Genomic DNA, 18313 nt, shown 5'->3' with positions numbered 1-18313 from the left:
ATTTTTGAGTAATACAAGATTATGCTTACACCACTAGATGCTTTTGCATCAATTAGATTTTATCTCATGTTAAAATAGTTAGTTGAATGAAAGTTATTGTGGATGTTCACTCGATTAACTCAAAAAATCTGGCCACTAGCTTCTTGTTGATGGTAGGAGTGCCTTGTGTGGTAAAATAATTGAAAGCGCTTGATTTCTATTGACATTGAATCTTTCATGGGATGGGGGAGGAGATATTACTAATTAAGGTACATCTAGTAGATTCCAAGTCATCCATGATCCTTTTCATTCATAATTAGGAGTAGAGTTAGCTAAACTTAAGTTGCAGTTGGAGTTAAAGTTAGAGGATCAAAACTATATAAGTTTCTTTGCACATTGTGAAAACAAATCTTTAGAGGTACAAGAGTTGATATCCATTGAATGAATAATGTAATTCCTTCATGTGATTACCAACAAATCACATTTATTTCACTAGGCAAGTATCATGGTTTTTTTAGGGCTAATATTTGCCAATTGGATAATTCTAGAAAATTTTGGCTAATAATTTAGTTCTTAAGAATATTTGAAATCACCACATTTTTATAAAACCTTTTTCTAAAAATATTTAAATAATGTAAGATTTTCCAATTAGATAATAGAAATTATTTTATTTTTCAAAATAATGTAAGATTTGCTAATATTGTTATATCTTTTTTGGGAGGGGGGTTTCTTAAAGTTGTTAGGATAAACCACGGACATAAATAAAAATTGCATGCAAATATAACCAAAAATAGAAAATAATAGATCACACAAAAATGAACACAAGGCACCAAGATTTAACGTAGTTCACCCAATCCTTGGGCTACGTCCACCAAACAGCAAGTCTGATCTTATTACAATCCAGTAATTACAACCTGATTACTATCTGTAATCCCTTACAACTCAATACCGCCACAAAAAGCAATTTTGTATCACAACACAATGAAAATACCTAACTCTAAACCCTTTTATACAAGTATTTTATCCATTTTAGGGTTATAACATGTTGGCCATATGTCGGGCATAATATGTCGGCTACAACGTCGACCACGGCCTAAATTTTTTTTTGGGGCGATGCCCTGAACCCCACTAATTATGAAGTATGTACAGTACTTTCTTGATCAATCACCATAATCTAACAATCTCCCACTTGAGGACTGATCAGGCTCCACACTAAACAACAATCTCCCACTTGGAGACTGATCCTGTAGCAATACCACTACCACATGGGGCTCCCACTAGATCAAACCACCCTGGACTCTACTATTCTTTTATTCATGTTCAGTCTAGAAGACCAACCAAAGTTGAAGAGGAGTTTAGCTTCTCCCTTGTTACAACCTTTGTCAACATATCTGTCGGATTTTCATTTGTATGAATCTTCTCCAGCTTTAACTGTGCATCATCCAAAGTTGACTGAATGAAATGGTACCACAACTGTATGTGTTTGGTCTTAGAATGCAAAGCTGAATTCTTTGCAAGATGAATGGTACTCTGACTATCTATGAAGAAATAATTATCCTTCTGAGGATGTCCCAATTCTTCCAAGAAGAACTGAAGCCATATCATCTCCTTGGTTGCCTCTATAGCAGCAACATGCTCTACCTCTGTAGGGGATAGAGCATTAATCTTCTATAACCTAGAAACCTAGCTCACGACTGCCCCACCAACAGTAAACGCATAACCTATAGTAATCCGTCTGGTATCAATATCCCCTACCAAATCTGAGTCAACATAGCCCTGCAAATCAGTAGTAGAGCCCCCGAAGTGTAAACACTTATTGGATGTTCCTCTCAAATATCTGAGAATCCACTTGACAGCATTCCAATGCTCAAATCTTGGATGACTCGTATACCTGCTAACAACTCCCACTACATGTGTAATATCTGGCCTAGTGCATACCATAGCATACATCAAGCTTCCTACAGCTAAAGCATAGGGTACCTTGGACATCTTATCCTCCTCTTTTTGTGTCTTAGGACACATCTCCTTAGTCAACTTCAAATGACTAGGTAAAGGTGTGCTGACAACTTTAGCATTCTCCATAGAGAATCGTTGCAACACCTTCTCAACATAATCAACCTAAGATAGCGTTAATGTTTTGTTCTTCCTATCTCTACAAATCTTCATACCAAGGATTTTTTTTGCTACCCCCAAATCCTTCATAGTAAATGCATGTGCTAACTAGCATTTTAGCCCTTTAATATGATCCATGTTAGACCTAGCTACAAGCATATCATCAACATATAAACATAAAATAATGTAGCTATCATCATCCAACCTCTTAAAATAAACAAAATAATCTAAATGACACCTATTATATCCATGCTCATGCATAAAACTGTCAAATTTCAGATACCATTGCTGAGGTGCTTGCTTCAAGCCATATAAACTTTTCTTCAATTCGTACACTAAGTTCTCCTTACCTTTGACCTCAAATCCCTGTGGCTAAGCCATATATATTTCTTCATCCAAATCACCATCAAGGAAGGCTGTTTTAACATCCAGGTGCTCTAAATGCAAATCTTCAGTAGCCATAAGAGTTAAAACAGTACAGATAGAAGTCATTTTAACAATAGGAGAAAATATCTCATCAAAATCAATTCCCTTTTTCCATGCAATTCCTTTTACAACTAACCTGGCCTTAAATCATTTCTTACCTCTTTTCTCTTCTTTCAACCTGTAAACCCACTTATTCTGTAAAGCCTTTTTACCTGCAGGCAACTTGCACAAATCACATGTCTTATTCTTCAGCAAAGAGTCCATTTACTCTTTCATTGCAGACTGCCACTAAATCTTAGTATCCACTTGCATAGCTTCATCATAACTTTCAAGTTCACTAGCATCAGTAAGTAAACTAGAATACAAAGAGGGAGAAAATCTTTGTGGAGGTCTAATTTTCCTCATTGACCATCTAACATTCACTGGTGTGTGTGGTATTTGTTGTTGCAGTTGTTGCACATCATGAGGAATGGCTGGAACATCAGCTTTTGCAGTATCATCCAGCACTACATAATCATCTTCTTTCTTCTCATGTTGTTGTAATAGATCTTTGTACAACACTTTCTCATTGAATATGACATTCTAACTTCTTACAATTTTATGATTTTCAAAATCCCAAAGCCTATAACCAAATTTATTAATGCCATATCCAACAAAGACACATTTCTTTGATTTAGCTTCTAGCTTGGTTCTATTTTCAGAGTCTATATGTGCAAAAGCTTCACAACCGAAGGTCTTGAGAAAAGAATAACTCACCTTCTTACCAGTCCATGCCTCCTCTGGAATACCACAATCCAAAGGAGTAGAGGGACCTCAATTAATCAAATATACAGCAATATTTATAGCCTCTACCCACATGTGTAAGGGCAACCTAGCATGCAACCTCATGCTCCTTGCGCTCTCCACTATAGTCCTGTTCATGCGTTTAGCCACTCCATTTTCCTGTGGAGTCCTTGGAACAGTTTTCTGTCTAAAAATACCATTAGTGGAGCAATAATCTTCAAATTCATGACTGCAATACTCACCACCATTATCAGATCTGAGACATTTTAATTTCTTACCAGTCTCATTTTCAACCAAGCATTTCCATTTCTTAAAAGTTTGAAATACATCAGATTTCTGTCTAAGGAAATAAACCCATACTTTTCTAGTTGTGTCATCAATAAATGTAACATAATAATGAGAGCCACCAAAGGAAGATACCTGAGCTGGTCCCCATACATCTATATGCACAAGCTCTAAATTCTTCTTTTTGTTTTCCATCTTAGTCTTTACAAAACTCACTCTCCTTTTTTTTCCATACACACAACTTTCACAGAAATCCATATTAACACATTTCAGACTTGGTAAAACTTTCTTTGAATGAAGTACTTTCATACCTTTCTCACTCATGTGCCCAAGTTTGTTGTGCCATAGTGGCTTATCAGAATCTATAGTAGCTATTTGTTCTCCCTGCTCAACTGCAGCAATTATTCCTGAACATTCATTTTTCTCTGAACAATCAGAGTAGAAGGAACAATATGACCTATACAAAGATATAAGGTGCCTACTTTCACACCTTTTGCTACTACAAGGGAACCTTTTGAAACCTTCCAATTTTTATTATTAAAAGTAACTACACAACTCTCATCACCAAGTTGCTCTACTGAAATTAAATTCCTACTCAGCCTTGGAACATGTCTTACCTCATGTAGTAGCCAATGATTCCCATTCTGCAACTTAATCTTAATTTTTCCCTTTCCAACAATCTGACAGGGTTCATTATCCCCCAAATAAACAAGCCCAAAATCCCCTTGGACATAATCAATGAAATAACCTCTATGAGGTGTAGCATGAAGTGAAGCACTAGAATCTAAAACCCATGAATCATCAACACTTTCTAAAGATAGAAGCAAAGCATCCTCTTTGGATATGTTACTTACCACATTTGCCTCCTTGTCTTCATCTGATTTATCTCCTTCATTTTTCTTTTGATTCCAACAATCTTTCTTTTTGTGCCCTCGTTTCTCACAATACCAGTAGTCGTTTGGTCCTCTTGATTGAGACTTCTTCCCTTTTGACTTTCCTCTTGATTTCCCATGATTTCTAGAGTTACTTCCTCTCTCAGTCGTTCTGCCCCTGCTTTGTGCATTCAAAGCACTTCCTGCCATAGTTCCACCTGAGGATTTCCTACGAGTTTCCTCACTCAAAACAACTCCGATCACATCATCATATTTTAGTGTACTAGATCCAGGAACATAATTACTCATAGCCATTACCAAGCCATTCTAGCTTTTAGGCAAAGAACACAAAATCAAGAGAGCCCTAATTTCTTCATCAAAATTGATACCCACAAAAGATAACTGACTAGTAATAGTATTAAACTCATTTAAATGATCTGCAACAAATCCACCTTTTGGCATTTTCATATTAAATAAACGCTTCATGAGAAATACCTTGTTTGAAGCGGAGGGATTTTCATACAGTGTCGCTAGGGTTTTCATCAAATCTTCTATTGTCTTTGCTTTTGTAATATTAAATGCCACCGATGGTGCCAAGCATAATCGAATGCTTTCGAGTGCCTTTCTGTCCAAAAGATCCCATTCAACATCTAACATAGTTCCCCGATTCTTGGCTTTGCCTTCCAACGAATTTCATAAATCCTTCTGATATAGATAGTCTTCCATTTGCATCTTCCATTACTGGAAATTCTGCCCATTAAACCTGTCAACCCTCAGCTTACCCTCATCTACCATTGCTCCACTCAACCTTGAGACTCTCACTTAACCGTGAGACTCTCACTTAACCATGAGACTTTCCTATAGAGGATAACTTAAAGATAACCTCACTTTGATACCACTTGTTAGGATAAACCATAGACATAAATAAAAACTACATGCAAATATAACCAATAACAAAAAATAATAGATCACACAAAAATGAACACAAGGCACCAAGATTTAACATGGTTCACCCAATCCCTGGGCTACATCCACCAAACAGCAAGTCCGATCTTATTACAATCCAGTGATTACAACTTGATTACTATCTGTAATCCCTTACAACACAATATCATCGTAAAAAGCAATTTTGCATCACAACATAATGAAAATACCTAACCCTAAACCCTTTTATACAAGTATTTTATCCATTTTAGGGTTACAACATGTCGGCCATATGTCGGCCATAATATGTCAGCTACAATGTACAATACTTATGAAGTATGAAGTATGTATAGTACTTTCTTGATCATTCACCATAATCTAACAATCTCCCACTTGGGGACTGATCAAGCTCCACACTAAACAACAAAAGTTTACCCTAGTGAGTATCCACAATAGAAGGAACCTTGAAGTCATTTCATGTTCTTACTTTGCAAGCTTAACATGCAAGATGACCTTATATCAAGAGAGGATTGAATGTTTGATGTTTCACTCCAAAAAATTGAGTATTTGATTCTATATGTTCTAGTGAAATAAAACTCACATCAATAGTTGATATGAGAAGGGTGATTTCCAATGACATGATTGTAAAATTTATGACTTTCTTGACCTAATTTCGCATGGAGGTTACGCATCCTAGTACTACTCTAGATTGAGCAAGCTTAACTACGAAGTTCTCTCCATGGTTAAACCCACTATGCTTGCAACCTCTTGGTAAGTCCTAGTGCTTCACCTCTGTGAGCATCACTTAGATCCAATGAGTGCTAAGTGTTCCATTTATTCTCATGAGAGATAGATTCATGTGTGAATCACTACTCATGATATATGGGTCAATGAGTTTGACTCAAAAACTACATAGTTAAATCCTGATAGCAATATCACAATTTGACTTGTTGTGGAAAATGCCTCCTACTTACTAATTTCCCCTTGTTGAGGCAAAAATGGCTCAAATTTTAATCAAGGATCAATACAATCATATCGATTCTTAAAAAGTGCCCCAAATTGGGGTATGATAATTAGAAATGTGTGAAATGGGCCACATATGGTAATAACACCTATGTATATAAATGATGATCTGAAGTGGATGAAATTAAAGAAGCAAAACCATAACTAATAGGGCCTTCATAGAAATTGGAGATATTGGATTGATAAAAGATAAGTATTTTAATTTTGTTATTAAAATGCATTATGAAGCCCTATAATGCAAGCTAAGATGAAATACATTAAAATTAGTGCTAACGAGTATGGTATTGTACACCTTAGCAAGTTTCTTATGGTTTAATATACTATGAACCTTGTTTTAAGATGCCTAGATCCCATACTTTTTGGTTTAGAATATGTTCATCATACCCCATAAATACTCATGTACCCTTTATTATGAGAAAGAAAGTTGATCGTGCAACCTAATCTCTATCTATCTATCTCATTTGTAATATATTTATGTCACTAGAACCCACAACACAACATCCTCGTTCCATTCTAAGTTGTAAATGTTTGAAAGTATTTTCATATGCAAACCTATCAAACCTATTAATACTATCATTTGGACTCTTTAGGATCACCTAACTTTAAATTAAATCATAAAAACTAATTGTTCTTGAGTTTAATGTGAGGATGCAACCATAAACAAGTGTCATGTAGTGGCTAGTATTTGCCTAATAGTTAATCATAGTTTAATATAAGATAATTTAATAAAAATTAGTTTTAAAAAATATTATATTTAATAATATAAACTTACCAAAGATTAAAAATTTGAAATTATATATTTAGAGTATTGTTTTATTTATAATATAGTGAAATAATTATTTATTAAATTAATTGAATGTTAAGGTTTAAAGTAAAATAATTATTAAGTCTAAGGTTAATTTTGATATTGTTTTAATATAATTTAAAATGCTTTAAATAGTTTTAGACATGAAAATAATTAAAAATATTAAAAGTGAAAAATACAAATACATTCTTTAATAAAAGAATTAAGAAAAATATAAAATATATTTGTATAAAATAGCATGGATTGTTAATCTTAATATTTTTTTATAAATGATATGTTTCTATTAATGTGGGTAGTTCCTTCTAAAATATTGGCTCATTCTGTCAAATTTGTGTTTAAGATGTGAAATCTATTAACCAACCATTGCTCAAATAAATGATTTTGATCATTTTATAAGTTAAAATACAAGCATGTTAACTTTAGAATATTTTTTAAAAAGTTAGAAAAGAAAAAATACTTTGGTGGAAATAATTTTTTTTTAATAACGAGTTAAGAGAAACTCATTACAAAAGAAACAATACTTTCGTGGAAATAAAAAAGTTTTAATAATGAATTAAGATAAACTCAAATTACAAGCATGTAGCCTTTTGGCAAATACTAATAACTATTTTTTTCCAAAAATCCTTCAATTTTTTTCCCAAATCAATCAAAACATAGTCCAAAATCCATCAAACTTGTCACTTTGAGTCTCAAGCTATCCCTGTGGGTCTACACTCTCTTTGTAGGGTTGTGATATCATCATGTGGAAACATTTTATCTTGGAATAAAAGCGGTATACTTATCACAGTCAAATCCATTTTAAAATCTCACAGGTCACATTCACTTTTGGTGGGGTTTGATAGGTTTTCACTTTGAACATTCAAGAACATTCAATCACACCATGCCAAGTGTCCTATTTTATCATTAGTTGTAAAAAACCTTTTTAATTCTCTTGTTGGCCCATGATTTGGTTCTCTCATGTAATTGGTTGTAAATTTTTGGTAAATCAAATAAGGGTTTTGGGGGTTAAATCTTGGATCACTCTTGACTCTCCATTTTAATTGAAAATCTATAATAGGCCAATGTCGTCTCATTTATAATTCATTAGCTTAGGAGATGGAGGTAGTAGAGAGTTAGGAGATTAGATTAGAATAGCTTAGGGAGAGATATTATCAAATTATTGTTATAATGCTTTCAAAGTAATGAATAGTTCAATATTGATTCTTCATGGCGAATTGTGTATTGTTTCTTTGAAGTGTTGCATGGTTTCCTCAATCTTTAACTCAGAGTAGTGATGAGGGTACAACACAAGAAAAAATGATCACAACATGAAAGGAGATTTTTATTATCTAAAATGATAAGCTATTACATGCATTACAACAAAAATAGACCCAAATATATGCCCTATGGGCTACAATATTATGAGATTATGGAGATAAACCCTTCTACAATACCTTCTCCCAAACCCCACTAATAATGTCTTTATATCTCAAGAATGGGACTTAAGTATCCACATTTAGGTTTAGGGTTAGGAATAAATTTTACATCATGCCATTTGGTGACCACCACCAAAATAGAAATCTCTAAAAACTGAATTAGAAGTTGGTGAAAAATTAGAAGATTCCAAAATAGGTAGTCCAACTTCCAAGAGGCATAAAGTTTGATCTTGGAATCTGATTGATGAACCATTTGCATTTATGAAAATCTCACTAAGCACTCTATAGAACTTTAAGAAGACTTAATCTTCCCCCAGTTTTTAGGGTCACACAAGGTCATTTTGTGCCTCAAACTAGGTTTCAGAGCATTTTTAGGAGGTCTCCAAGAAGCTTAAAATTGTAATAACTTTCAAACCTTGAAATACATTGATATTCTTTTAGAGTGCTTGAAATTTTAATTATAACATCGTCTCCAACTTACACCCTCCAACTCTTCATAATTATGACTCTATAATAAAATAACCCATTTTGTGCACTAACATGCATCTCGAGGTGCACAAAAACGCTAAGCCAAAAAAGTAATAATGCAAATATGAGAGTTGGAATACTTGTTTGTCCCAAATGGGTATCTAAAAATAAAAACACGTTAAATAGAAACTATAAGTAAGCATATTTTTGATTGATACAAGATTACGCTTACACCACTGGATGCTTTTGCAACAATTAGATTTTATCTCATGTTGAAGTAGTTAGTTGAATGAAAGTTGTTGTGGATGTTCACCCAATTAACTCAAAAAATCCAGCCACTAGCCTCTTGTTGATGGTAGGAGTGCCTTGTGTGGTAAAATAATTGAAAACACTTAATTTCTATTGACATTGAATCTTTGATGGGATGGGGGAGAAGATATTACTAATTAAGGTACATCTAGTAGATTCCAAGTCATCAATTATTCTTTGCATTCATAATTAGGAGTAGAGTTAGCTAAACTTAAGTTCCAGTTGGAATGAAAGTTAGAAGATCAAAACTATATAATTTTCTTTGCACATTGTGAAAATAAATCTTTAGAGGTACAAGAGTTGATATCCATTGAATGAATAATGTAAGTCCCTCACATGATTACTAACAAATCACATTTATTTCACTAGGTGAGTATCACAGTATTTTTTAGTGGCTAATATTCGCCAATTGGCTAATTCTAGAAAGTTTTGGGTAATAATTTAGTTCGTAAAATATTTAAAATTGCTGCATTTTTATAAAACTTGGTTCTAAAAATATTCAAATAACGTAAGATTTGTTAAGTAAATAATAGAAATTATTTTATTTATAAAAATAATGTAAGATTTGCCAATATTGTTATATCTTTTTCTAGAGGGGGGTTGCTTAAAGTTTACCCTAGTGAGTATCCACAATAGAAGGAACCTCAAAGTCATTTCATGTTCTTACTTTGCAAGCTTAGCATGTGAGATGACCTTATATCAAGAGAGGATTGAATGTTTGATGTTTCACTCCAAAACATTGAGTATTTGATTCTTTATGCTCTAGTGGAATAAAACTCACATCAATAGTTGATATGAGAAGGGTGATTTCCAATGACCTAATTTTCCCTTGTTGAGGAAAAAATGGCTTAAATTTTAATCAAGGGTCAATACAATCATAATGATTCTAAAAAAGTGCACCAAATTAGGGTATGATAATTAGAAATGTGTGAAATAGGCCACATATGGTAATAAGACCTATGTAAGGAAATGATGATCTCAAGTGGATAAAATTAAAGAAGCAAAACTATAATTAATAGGGTCTTCATTAAAATTGGAGATATTGGATTGATAAAGGATAAGTATTTTAAATTTGTTATTAAAATGCATTATGAAGCCCTATAATGCAAGCTAAGATGAAATAAATTAAAATTAGTGCTAACAAATATGGTATTGTACACCTTAGGTAGTTTCTTACGATTGAGTACACTATGAACCTTGTTTTAAGATGCCTAGATCCCATACTTTTTGGTTTAGAATGTGTCCATCATACCCCATAAATACTCATGCACCCTTTGTTATGAGATAGAAATTGATCATGCAACCTAATATTTTTAATATTTTTATGTCACTAGAACTCCACAACACAACATCCTCATTCCATTCTAAGTTGTAAATGTTTGCAAGTATTTTCATATGCAAAACTATTCATATTATCATCTAGACTCTGTAGAATCACCTAACTTCAAATTGAATCATAAAAACAAAGTTTTCTTGTGTTTGAATCATAACTATATTTTTCCAAAAACCAATCAAATTTTATCCCAAATCAGTCAAAACATAGTCCAAAATCCATCAAACTTGTCACTTTGAGTCTCAAGCTATCCCTATGGGTCTACACTCTCTTTGGAGGATTGTGATATCATAAGGTGGAAACGTTTGATCTTGGAATAAAAGTGGTATACTTATCACAGTCAAATCCATTTTAAAACCTTGCAGGGTTGCATTCACTTTTGGTGGGGTTCGACAGGTTCCCACATAATGAAAATTTTGTCACCAATACTATCAAGAGTCTCAAATTTGTGGGTCTATATCTGTATTTATGTTGTCATTGATGTTTAGAGCTCTAACATTACTCTGGTCCAATACATGTTAAATCTAAACTGATGCAGGTTTTCCAAGTGTAGAGCTACATTTTGAGTCTGGTACTTGTCTACTCCCTTTACCAACATGGTGCAAATTAAATTTTTTGGTCTGGTCTTATCTTGTTCGAATTCTAGAGACTTCAATGATATATATTTGGCAGCCCTGCAAAAGAAAATGTAGAAGATGGTATATGCTGAATGTTAAAGTGACTATGTTTTGATACTAAAACAATGAATATATCAACATTATATATATATGTCCACCATTTATTTGATTTAAAAATGGTAAAGTTCGATTCGATTAGATTATTACATCCTTATTATTTATTGTAAAGGTTGTATTTTTGATCTAATTCAATCAAATAACTGCTTTTGCTAACTCAATGATAGAGTACTCTTCTTTTAAGTGCAATTATGATTTTTTACATATTTGGATGGGAATGGCTTAAACATCACACACTAAGCTTAATTCCTAGACCAAAAGTGTTAAATAGTCAAAGTTTTTTTTTTTCTCCAAGCTTAATTCTTCTCTTAGTGTATGATATGTGTTTGGATGAACTATTACATTCGTCTATTCCATGGATAAATTTAGTAAGATAGCTTCCACACAAAACCATCATTGCTGGAAGGATGCAAAGCAATCATTCACCATTTTACTTGCGGAGGGATTTGAGCACTTGGAAACTTTGAATATGAATTCCCTCTTATGATGCAGAGCATTATGGACCAAAATACTATCATTATGTCAGTCACTATGTCACCACAATAGACACATAATATCAGCTCAACATTCTGGCATAGACTTGAGTCATTCAAATATTGTATATTCAACAATCAATAACAACATTGAACAACTTATATATATATATATATATATATATCACCAACACTTCATCCATGGTGTTCACTTTGTGCAGACTATTTCGTCTTGGAGTTAACATGTAAGTCCATGAATGTATCTTCCTATGAGACACTTAGCATACTCTTGCAAATCAGTCCTCATTTGCAACCTCAAAAATTCCTCAATATAAGTTTGTATTGGAACTCCTCAAAAGGATTTTGAGGATAATTTGACGTAAACTTGGCTTTGTTGATAATATCTTTTACCACATTTGGACTTTACCTTTCCTTTGGATAGGACACTGGTAATCTGGTGGTTGATTGGATGGAGTCTCTGAGAAGTGTTGGCTGCCAGCTGGGCTAGGGTTTTTCCCCTAGCCTGTTCTTGGTGTTTGATCTTTACTATTTTTCTGTTTTGTTTGGATTGTTAGCTACTGGACATAATTTGCGTCGGTGTTTTTGGAGATCTTCTGTAGTCAATTTTGGATTGGGGGTTTTATTGTTTGCATGGCAGGGCCTGAGATTTCTTCTCCATTGGTGAGAACAGATGGTTCTTCTCCAACTATGCATGCAATGCGATCTGAATCGTTTTATTCAGGGGAGAGCTCCAAGCTGAAAAAAGTTAATGGTTGTCTTCCACATAGCCATGATCGCCCTGTTCTGGTTATTCCTCCAATGGCTGTAATGGAGGACATTGATTATTGGACCAAGCATGCTTTGATATGCAAATTTCTTGGAATCCGAATTTCCCTATCCGCTCTTAAGGCATGGATCCGTCGCTCTTGGCAGGTGGAAGGCGATATGGAGATTATGTTGGTAGGGAATAGTTATTTTTTTGTTGTATTCTCTTGCATGTCTAATCGTGATTGTGTTTTTGAAGGAGGCCCTTATTTCTACAACAATGTGGGGTTATTTGTCAAACCTTGGCATTCAGGTTTTAATTCTGCTGAGGATCTCCCTTCAACAGTGCCAGTTTGGGTTCGCTTGCCTCGTCTTCCCTTGGAATTTTGGTGTGAAGACATCCTTCGAAAAATTGCTGCTTTGTTGGGGAAGCCAGCTGCAGTCGCACATCAAACCCTCGATAAAAAGGTTATTTCTTTTGCTAGAATTTGTGTTGAAATTAATTTGAATAACCCATTACCAGATTCTTTGGAAATTTGTCTGGGGGATTCTTCTTGGGTGCAGCAGTTAGATTATGAATCCCTCCCTTTCCGTTGCCGGATTTGTCATGAGTATGGTCATTTACTGCGGCAGTGCCCTCGTAACTCGAGTTTCAAAGGAGTGGATCGATCTACAGCTGAAAATGCTGGTGGTTTGGCAGATACTACAGGGAAAGGACAATCTCAAATGGTTAATACTACCAAGGGGATGAATCCACAAGATGCTACAGGTAAGGGTAAGGCTCCAATGCAGGATAAGGATGGATTTACCCCTGTTCGTCCTCGAGCTAAGGGACGTGGTCAAAAGAGGCCTTTGAAAGAAAGATTATCTGATTCAGGTTTTAACCGTTTTGAGGTGCTGGATAGTATGGTTCTAGAGGAGGGTATTCCTCCTCCTATCTCTTCTGATCTAGCTTGCCCAGATGAGAGATCTGTTCCTAATGATGCTTGTGGGGCATCTCAAGTTGTAGTATATCAGAATTGTGAGGTTCCTGTAGCTCCTGTGACAACGGCTTTGGTGACTCCTGCAGTGTTGGAAGATGATGATGTTGTTTTGGCTGACTTGGTTAAGGATGTGCTACCATCAGGTAAGGGCAAGGGATCTCCTCTCCCCTTGGGGTTGCTGCCTCGACCCTTTAAGCAGGCTTCTTCTTCTCCCCCTCTAAGGAGTGGGCGCAAAACAGACCAAGAGAAGATTAAACTCACACGAGATATATTGATTGAGTCTGGTTCAGTGAAACCTTTGGATTCTCATTTTCCCAAATCTACCCAATGATGATTATTCTCTCATGGAGTGTAAGGGGGTTGAATAGCATCCCTAGACAAAAGGCTATTCATAACTTGGTGGTTGATCATAGTCCTGATGTTTTTTGTATCCAAGAGACTAAGCTCTCTGTGGAGTCTATGGTCCAACATGCCTCTAGTATTTGGTCTCGTGGCCAATGCCAGTGTGTTGGGGCAACAGGCAGTGCTGGTGGTTTAGCTATATTTTGGGATCCTCAAAAAATTTCTCCTCTTGGTTGGATGTCTTCTCGCTCAGCTCTCTCTATGGTAGCTTCTGCTCTAGACTCAGGAGAGGTAATCATGGTTACTAATGTGTATGCACCTGTTGATCTTGTGGGAAAGGAGGAACTTTGGGAACATATTCAATATGTTAGAAATTGTCATCCTTATCATCCTTGGGTGTTAGCAAGGGACTTCAATTCAGTTTTAAGTCTGGAAGAGAAGCATGGTGGTTTGGCTAGATTGGGGCCTTCTTCTGCTCTTCTTTGGCAACACATATCTCTTTTGCATCTCTCTGATGTTAAGCCTTCTAATGGCCTCTATACCTGGAATAATCGCAGGACTGGTGTTGCTGCTATCTCAGAACGCCTGGATAGATTTCTTGTTTCTTGCTTCTGGCTTAGTGGCACCCTTACTATCTCTTCAGAAATCCTTGATTGGAGGGGTTCAGATCATTGGCCAATCAAATTTTTCGCTATAGGGGCTTATGTTCCGAAGCATCCTCCTTTTAAGTTCCAGTTGATGTGGCTTCGTGACTCCTCTCTTCATGATTTTATTTTTTGTTGGTGGAAAGATGGTGCCCCTGCATATGGTACTGCAATGTTCTCATTTTCTAAAAGGCTTCAATATTTTAAAAGGCAGCTCAAGATATGGAATAGGGAATGCTTTGGGAATCTTCACTTTATGAAGAGGCTTGCTTAAGAAAATCTTGATGTCATCACAAGGGAGATTAGAGATCGAGGTTTCTCGGAGGATCTTGGCTAGGCTGAATCCCTTGCTTCTCGAGCTCTAGAAGAATGGGAACTTCGAGAGGAAATTTTTTGGAAGCAAAAGGCTTGAGTTGATTGGCTCCAGGAAGGTGATCGAAACACTTCCTTTTTCCATAAAATAGTGCAATCTCGCCAAAATCAAAGCACTATCTCTTCTTTGGTTAATTCTCAAGGTATCCAACTGAATTCCTTGCCAACTTTGTTCCAGAGGCTATTTCGTACTTCTCTACCCTCTTCTCTGAGGACTCTCCTCCTGTTGATAATGAAGAAAATATTATTTTGTCCTGTATTCCTTCCCTTATCACTCAGGAAATGAATGATTATCTCATGCGTCCTATCTCTTTGGAAGAGCTAGAGGCGGTGGTCTTTGGCATGCCTAAGGGGAAGGCTCCTAGTCCTGATGGTTTTCCAGTTGAATTCTTTCAGGAATTTTGGGACATCATTAATCATGATTTGTTGGAGGTGGTTAAAGAATCCTATGCTAGCAAGCAGATGCTTCGAGCTTTGAACTCTACATTCTTGACTCTTATTCCTAAGAGAGAGGGTGCTAATCAATTGGAGTTTTTTAGACCAATTGCCTTATGTAATGTGGTCTACAAAGTTATTACTAAGCTGATTGTTGAGAGACTGAAAAGATGGCTTCCCATTATTATCTCAGAAGAACAAGGTGGTTTTGTTGCTGGAATACAAATTTTGGATGGGGTGGTTATTGCTACTAAGGCTATTCACTCTATGGCTACTTCAAAAGAGAGAGCCATGTTTGTTAAGCTGGATATGGCTAAGGCCTATGATAGAGTTAAATGGAGCTTCCTAAGGAGTATTCTTCTTTCTTTTGGATTTAGCTCTGACTGGGTGAGTTGGATTATGAGTTGCGTTACTTCTGCCTCTTTTTCTATTCTTATTAATGGTCAACCTTCACAACTATTTGGTGCTTCTAGAGGCCTCCGCCAGGGTGACCCTCTCTCCCCATATCTATTCATCATCATGGCTGAAGGCTTGGGCAGATTCATTAAGCATCAGGTGTCCTAGAATTCTATTCAAGGCTGGCGGTGGGGTAATGGCTTACCTTCTCTTTCCCATCTTCAATTTGTTGATGATTCTGCTCTTGCCGGTCTTGCTAGGATCAAGGAAGCTGAAGCCTTTCGACATGCTTTGGACGTTTATTTGGCAGCTTCAGGCCAGAAAGTTAATGAGCACAAATCTTTCATTTACTTTTTTAACACTCCTGATTCTATTCAGCACAGGATTGTTGGTATCCTACGGTTTCAGATAGGTTCACTTCCTTTGACTTATCTTGGCATTCCTATTGCTGTTTCCAAGCAGCCATGTCTCTTCTGGCAAAATTTGATTACCAAGCTTCAGGATAAGGTAAATCATTGGACTCATAGATGGCTTTCTACTGCTGCCCGGGTTACTCTTCTTCAAGCTGTTATCCAAGCTCTTCCTACTTATAGAAGCATGGTTCATGCTGCACCTATTTACTTTCTCAAGGAGTTTGATGCTCTTTCTCGGCAATTCCTTTGGAGTGGTAATTTGCGTAGTACTAAATGGAGCTTGGTTAATTGGGCAACTATTTATAGGCCTAAAAAGGAGGGTGGTCTTGGTCTTCGTTCTGCTCTATTGAGTAGACAAGCTTTGGCTGCTAAACTTTATTGGCGATGGTGCTCTGGACAGCATCGACTTTGGGCTCATATTATCACTCATAAATATTTTCATGGTGCTGATCCTTGCTCTGTTTCTGCACTTCCTCTTGAAGGTTGTGGCTCAATGGTTTGGCATACTTTGAAGACAGGTACGATGTTGGTGAAGAGGGGTCTGTTCTAGATATGTAAAGGAGGTTCTCAGGCTTTGTTTTGGTCTGATGCTTGGGATGGATTCCCTTCCATTTTATCCATATACCCTCATCTTCAGCCTCTTTGTGACTCTTTTCTAGCCACTGGATGGGATAAAGTGGCTCATTACAAGACTCCTTATCAATTGGGACCTGTTGTTGGTTATAGATGGAAGCATTCCTCTGATTGGCCTCCTGGAGGTACAGACATGGATCGTCGGGAGCTTTCTCAAATTCTGGCCTCTAGAGAGTGTTCCTCTTTGCTTGGTCCAGATGTATTGGCTTGGGGCGGTACCTTGTCTGGTAAATATCATGTCTTTGTTGGGTATCAGGAGATAACTAGACAATTATTTGGGGATGCTGAGGTCCCTTGGTGGAAGCAAGTCTGGAATAAAGTTTCTTGGTCCAAGTGCAATTTTTTCATGTGGCTAGTGGCTCACAACCGTTGTCTTACCTGGGATAATCTTTGTAAACGTGGATTTCAGGGCCCCTCTTATTGTGTCTTGTGTGGTAATGGAGAGGAGTCTATCTCCCATCTGTTCTTCCATTGCTCCTATTCTACTCAGATATGGCACCTTTGGTGGAGCGCTTGGGGTTGCTCTTGTCGACATGCTTCCTCTTTGCTTGAGTTCTGGGCTCGCTTGGGTAGTGCTCCCTCCAAGTCTTCTTCTCTCCATGTTGCTTGGATTGCTGGCCCATCTTTCATGCTTTGGCATATCTGGTTGGAGAGGAATCATCGCATATTCCAAGATGTTCGGCTTGGTGTTTTGCATCTTTGGTGGAAAATATCACATTCTCTCCAGGAAACTATTCTTGTGAAGTGTGAGCTTGATGGGGGTATGGATCTGGTTGATCTTGCTATCTGTAATCGCCTCAATTTTCATCTGCAGGATGGGGTTGCGGCTCATAAGTTTCCTTCTATGTCCAGGCAGCTTCACCATCAGAGGAAGGGTCGAGTTAACCGGGATGGGCACTGGACTCCTCCTCCCTGTGGAGTTCTGAAAATTAACACTGATGGTTCTTCTCGTGGAAATCTTGGTCCGGCTGGTATTGGCGGAGTGGCTCGTTGTAGTTCTGGGAATGTTAAATTTTTCTTCTCAATTCATAAGGGTGATTATACTAACAATCTCATGGAAGCTCGGGCTATTTTATATGCTGTGGAACAGTGTTGCTTGTGGGGATGGAGTAAGATTATTTGTGAGTCTGATTCCCAAGTGGTGGTGAACATGCTTTCTTCGCAAGAGCTTGAGGATGTTAGTTGGCAGCTGGCCACTGTTGTTAAGAAAATTCTTTTCTTCTCTTCCTCTTTTCAGTTCATTAGGTTCAAGTATATTCCGCGAGAATGGAATAGACCTGCTGATTGTTTAGCCAAATGGGCTTCTAGTCATGATCCGGGTTGGAATATTAGGGATAGGGAGCAACTGTCCTTTGAGATGGTGCAAGAATTTGATGATCTTGTTGCTCA

Source organism: Cupressus sempervirens, chromosome 1 (assembly GCF_028749045.1).
Source record: "Cupressus sempervirens isolate cs-2001-9-10 chromosome 1, ASM2874904v1, whole genome shotgun sequence".
Taxonomy (NCBI): Eukaryota; Viridiplantae; Streptophyta; class Pinopsida; order Cupressales; family Cupressaceae; genus Cupressus; species Cupressus sempervirens.
The sequence above is the reverse complement of the archived record's forward strand: the minus strand, read 5'-3'. Positions refer to the sequence as shown.